The following is a 6,340-nucleotide window of genomic DNA, read 5'->3' on the forward strand; positions in this document are numbered from 1 at the left end:
GATGCTATGGTGTGTGATGCCTTGGTGACTTGGTGCCTTGGTGCCATGGTGCGCGTTTCCATGGTGCCATGGTGAGTGGTGCCTTGGTACCATGGTTCCATAGTGCCATAGAGCGCGGTGTCGTAGTGCCATGGTGCGTGCTGCCATGGTGACATGGTGCCATGGTGCCTTGGTTCCATGGCGCCATGGTACACGGTGCCATGGTGCCTTGGTGCAACTAACTCGACAAAGACACCACCATGGTAAGCCACTATAGGTCCTTCAGCATTTTTTATCATTACACTTGACGACACTTGTCTTTCATGCTGCCAATTTCGCTAGACATCGGAGCTCGGGTCATTAGACATGTCTCTAGGATTGTACTTAATGGTCACCTAAACCTCTAATTGTGACATGCGTCTACGCAATGACGTTGGCCTCGCGACGTATCGTTGGGCTCTTGAGTGGCACTCCACATTGCAAAAAACCTCTAATATTGATGCCGTAGTTTTTCCAGAAACTCCACTCGAGATCATACTTAACCATTTGGAATAAAACTCATGTGAAACTTGAAAAAAAAGTGGTGAACTTGGGTGAGGCTATGCCGCAGCATGCTCGAGAGTGAGGTGAAGTAATAACACTTTGTGGGATTTTCCAAGTATGGATATACAAACCTCTTTTGGAGATAAATAGAAAAATAATTGGATTGGATAGGGAGGGATGAACCAGAGCGACAAAGGGCTGAATCTCAGTGGATCCTGGTAGCAAGTCCACTCTGCCACTTACAGTACCCCATCTCGTATTTAAATTGTCTGCAACGAATTCCACCCACTGCTCGATAGAAATTGTACTTTAAAGCGGCCAATGCGAACCTTCCACCGTGATGGCTTAGCTAATGACACATGCCCTTGTTGGCCGAGGCCCCTACTGCGGGTCGACAGGTGGACGACGGGAGCATGCATCAATTCTAGCCCAAAATCTGACTTAGAGGAGTTCAGTCATAATCCAGCACATGGTAACTTTGTGTCACTGGCTTTTTAACCAAGGGTGGTGACCAATTGTGTTAATCAATGGTTTCTCTCATACTAGGATAAATTACTGTTGTGACACTGTCATCAGTAGGGTAAAACTAACCTATCTCACGATGGTCTAAACCCAACTCATGTTCCCTATTAATTGGTGAACAATCAAAAACTTGGTAAATTCTTCTTCACAATGATAGGAAGAGCCTACATTAAGCATAAAAAAACAACGTTGCTATGAACGCTTGACTGCCACAAGCCAGTTATCCCTGTGGTAACTTTTCTGACACCTCTAACTTTGAATTTCGAAGGTCTAAAGGATCGTTAGGACATGCTTTCACGGTTCATATTCGTACTGGAAATTAAAATCAAACTAACTTTTACCCTTCTGTTCTATATGAGATTTCCATTATCGTTGAGGTCTTCCACTCGAATCGGCCCGCAGAGCGAGCCTTGGGTCCAAAAAGAGGGGCAATGCCCTACTTCCGATTCACAGAATAAGTAAAATAATGTTAAAAGTAGTGGTATTTCACATTCGCCTTTCGGCTACCACTTATACTACACCTCTTAAGTTATTTCACAAAGTTAGACTAGAGTCAAGCTTAACAGGGTCTTCTTTACCCGCTGATTCTGCCTAGCCCTTTCCCTTAGTTGTGGTTTTGCTAGATAGTAGACATGTGGTGGGAATATTGTTAATCCATTCATGTGCGTCACTAATTAGATGATGAGGCATTTGGCAACTTTAAGAGAGTCATAGTTACTCCCATCATTTACCCGTGCTTGGTTGAATTTCTTCACAATGACATTCAGAGCACTGGGCAGAAATTATATTGCATGAACATCCATTGGGACCATCATAATGCTTTGTTTTAATTAAACAGTTGGATTTCCCTTGTCCGTACCAGTTCTGAGTTTTCTATTCGACGCGTGGGGAAGGCCCCCGAAGGAACCATTCTTAGTCGGTCCCTCGGCCAGCCTGTGAAAACCCACTTTCTCTGGGGGATCAGCTCAAGCATTCCACCGGCAACCAATAGGTTTGAGACTGAGACCCCCGTGCCCTCAGAGCCAATCCTTTTCCCGAATTTATAGATCTAGTTTGTCGACTTCCCTTGCCTACATTGTTCTATAGACTAGAGGTTGTTCACCTTTGAGACCTGATGCGGTTATGAGTACGACCAGGCGTGGATGACATTTGGTCCTTAAGAATTTCAAGGGACGCCGGGAGCACACTGGATACCACGTGACATGCGGTGCTATTCTAGCGGCTGGACCCTACCTCCGACTGAGCCGATTCCAGGTTGGGAAGGCTGTTAAAAAAAGAGAAAACTTTTTCTGAGGCTCCTGCCTACGTCTCTGGACTTTCTAACATTGACGTCAATTGCCACATCCTGGTTCAGGAATTCTAACTCGATTCCCTTTTGGAGTACGCACGAAACACGCTATCTATCGGGGTTCCCTCGACCCTTAAGATCGACTAACCCATGTACAAGTGTCATTTACATGGAACCTTTTCTCTCTTCGACCTTCAAAGTTCTTATTTGAATATTTTCTACTACCGCCAAGATCTGCATTGATGGTCATTTTGCCCGAGCTCGTGCCTAAGTTTTTGCAGCAACCATTGCGCCCTCCTATTAATTGGGGCATGGAACTTGCCCCGACGGCTAGGTGTAGGTCACACGCATAAGTGCCATCAATTTTTGGGGCTAGTTGGTTCGGTAGGTGAGTTGTTACACACTCTTTAGTGGATTTTGACTTTCATGACCACCATCCTGTTGTCTTAATGACCAATACCCTTTCTGGGATCTAGGTTAGCATGCAGTTTGGCACCATAACTTGATTTCTAGTTCATCCCACATCGCCAGTTTTGATAATGAAAAATGGCCCACTTAGAGCTCTTTATTCCATTATACAACTTAACAAAGCAGTTGCACCGTCCAACCTATTTAAAGTTTGAGAATAGGTCGAGGGCGTTTCGCGCCCGAGGCCACTAATCATTGGCTTTATCAGATAGAACTCGCACGCAAGCTCCAACTATCCTGAGGGAAACTTCGGTGGGAACCAGCTACTAGATGGTTCGATTAGTCTTCTGCCCCTATACCCAAGTAAGACGAATGATTTGTACTTCAGTATTGATGTGGGCCTCCACCAGAGTTTCCTCTGGATTTGCCCTGCTGAGGCATAGTTCGCCATCTTTTGAGTCCCGACAGGTATGCACACACTAGAACCCTTCTCAGAAGATCAAGTTTGGTCGGCAATGCACCCCTCATGGGGATCCCACCAATCATCTTCCTTACGCCTTACGGGCTTACTTGCTCGTTAACTCACACACATGTCAGACTCTTTGGTCCATATTTTAAGACAGGGAGAATGGGAAGCCCACAAGCCAGTGTCCAAAGCGTGCAGATCTCGAAGCACGCTAGAGGAGTGTGCTGCCTACCACAATCAAGGAGATAAAGTTCTATGAGCATATTGAGAGCCCAGGCTTTGGCCTCCCCCCAATCCATGTTGGTCCATGCCTCGAGTCAATCGGCGGACTGGCTTATCGCCGTTCTATATCCGATCGGGGCGTATTGCTGGCCCCCATCCACTTCTTTCCCAATAATTTCAAGCACTCTTTGACTCTCATTTCAAAGTCCTTTTTAGTTTTGCCTCACGGAACTTGTTCACTATCGATCTCTCACCCATATTTATCCTTAGATGGAATTGACCGCTCGATTTGGGCTGCATTGCTAAACAATTTGACTTGTGGATAGTGCCTTGTGGTACGACAATGTCCGAGCACAAAGGGGATCTCACTCTCTCTAGCTCCCCATTCTAGGGGACTTGGGCTTGGTCCGCCACTAAGGACGCTTCTCCAGACAATAATTTGGATGATGGAACTGCCTGATTCTAAGGCTGGGTTGTTCCCAATTTACTCGTCGTTACTAAGGGAATCCTTGTAAGTTTCTTTTCCTCTGCTTATTGATATGCTTAAAATCAGTGGGTAATCTAGCCTGACCTGGGGTCATGGTTGGAGCGCTTAAGTGAGATAGGGTCCTGGAGTCCGGATGCACGACGGGTTGTAGCCGCGACAACAAAGAGAGTTGAGTTACAACCATCACTTGCCACGACGTCCGTCGATGTGGACTCGCATTTAGGCTAGATACAAGCTCGAGGTGCACGAGAGGAAAGTATCTGCCCAACGATAATAGTGCACCCCATGGTTGAGATGCAATGCAAGCGGCGCAATGCGATGTGTGATGCCTAGGCAGACATGCCCTCAGCCTAATTTCTTTAGGCACAACTTGCCTTCAGAGACTCGATGGTTCATTGGATTCTGCAATTCACACCAAGTATCGCATTTCGCTACATTCTTCATCGATCCAAGAGCTGAGATATCTATTGCTGAGAGTCATTTTTATTTACAAAAGAAGCACAGGTCCCCCTAATGCACGCTACGGATGGGGCACGAGGGGCATACTATGAATTAGAGTATTCCTTTGCACTTTCCGCACCGGGGTTCATTAGTCGCCTGATGCGCACGCTGGGCGTGAATGCCGGGGATGAGGGGATGGCGCTTTTGTGGAGGGCTGAAGCACCTCGCCCGCGCGGAATCCCAGTTGTTGAACATGTTTGCGTGTCGTTCTGCTGTGTAGGTTTTGATAATTATTCTTTCGCAGGTTAACCTACGAAAACCTTATTACAACTTCTCCTTCCTCTAAATCATAAGGTTCAATGGACTTTTCGCAATGTCGCGGGTAGCGAACCGCCCACGTTACCGCGATCCAAACATTTCATTGTATCATTCAATTAGTAGGAGCGATGGCCGGTGTTTGCAAAGGGAAGGTACGCAGTTAACGTAAGATGATGAGTCGCTCTTACTAGGAATTCCTCAATAAAGACTAACAATTTCAATAATATATCCCAATCACAATGAAATTTCAAATATTACACGAGCCTGTCCGCCAAGTCTATAAAATAGTTGAATACATCAATGTAGCACGTGGCCCAAAACATCTAAGGGCATCACAGACTTGTTATTTCCTGAAACTTTCGAGGCCTCAAAGTTCGTAGTCCCTCTAAGAAGCTGACCGCGAAGGGATACCTCCACATAGCTAGTTATCATACTGAGGTCTCATTCATTAATGGAATAACTAGACAAATCGCTCTTTGAACTAAGAACGGCCATGCACCACCACCCATAGAATCAAGAAATAGTGCTCAGTCTATCAATACTTACTATGTCTGGACCTGGTATGTTTCCCCGTGTTAAGTAAAATTAAGACGCAGGCTCCACTCCTGGTGGTGTCCTTCAGTCAATTCCTTTAACTTTCAGCCTTGCGAGCGTACTCCCCCCAGAACCCAAAAACTTTAATTTCTCATATGGTATCGATAGAGTCCTAAAACCAACATCCACTGATCCCTGGTCGGCATCATTTATGGTTGAGACTAGGACAATATCTGATTATCTTTGAGCCCCCAACTTTCGTTCTTGATTAATGAAAACATCCTTGGCAAATTCTTTCATAGTTGTTCACCTTTCATCAATTCAAGAATTTCACCTCTGACTATGAAATACTAATGCCCTCAATTGTCCCTGTTAATCATTACTCTGATCCTTAAGGCCAACATAATAGGGCTGAAACCCTATAATGTTATCCCATGCTAATGTATAGACAGTGTAGGCTTGCTTTGAGCACTCTAATTTCTTCAAAGTTACAGTTCCAGAGACACGACCCGGACAGTTGAGGCCAGTAGTGCATCGCCGATAGAAGGGATGAGATGACTGGGGCATACCATAGGCGGACCGTTCGGTCCATCCTAAAGTCTAACTATGAGGTTTTTAACTGCAATAATTTAAATATACACTATTGGAGATGGAATTACCGCGGTTGATGGCGCTAGACTTTCCCTTCAATGGATCATTATTAAGGGATTTAGATTGTAGTCATTCCAATTACCAGACTCATTGAGCCCAGTATTTTTATTTATTATCACTACCTCCCCGTGTCATGATTGGGTAATTTCTGCACCTAGTTCCTTTCTTTGATGTGGTAGTCATTTCTCAGGATCCCTCTCTAAAATCAAACCCAAATTCTTCATTACCCATCACCACCATGGTAGGCCACTATCCTACCATTAAAAGTTGATAGGGCAGAAATTTAAGTGATGCATCGCTGTCATGATGGTCGTGCGATCCGTCGAGTTATCATGAATCATTGCAGCAACAGAAAGAGCCTGGGTTGACCTTTTATCTAATAAATGCATCCCTTCCAGAAGTTGGATTTTTTTTCACGTATTAGCTCTAGAAATACAATGATTATCCGAGTAGTAGATACCATCAAACAAACTATAACTGA

At 45.0% G+C, this 6,340-nt stretch overlaps 2 non-coding genes across 2 annotated transcripts; both read right to left on the reverse strand.

The window, feature by feature from the left end:
- Positions 1 to 699: 699 nt before the first annotated feature.
- Positions 700 to 4,008, reverse strand: LOC124896476. The gene has a single exon (XR_007052837.1). It is a non-coding gene; the product is annotated as a 28S ribosomal RNA (ribosomal RNA).
- A 230-nt stretch (positions 4,009 to 4,238) lies between these two features.
- LOC124896418 lies at positions 4,239 to 4,394 on the reverse strand. The gene has a single exon (XR_007052781.1). It is a non-coding gene; the product is annotated as a 5.8S ribosomal RNA (ribosomal RNA).
- Between the last annotated feature and the right edge of the window lie 1,946 nt (positions 4,395 to 6,340).

This window comes from Capsicum annuum, chromosome 2, assembly GCF_002878395.1.
Source record: "Capsicum annuum cultivar UCD-10X-F1 chromosome 2, UCD10Xv1.1, whole genome shotgun sequence".
NCBI lineage: Eukaryota > Viridiplantae > Streptophyta > Magnoliopsida > Solanales > Solanaceae > Capsicum > Capsicum annuum.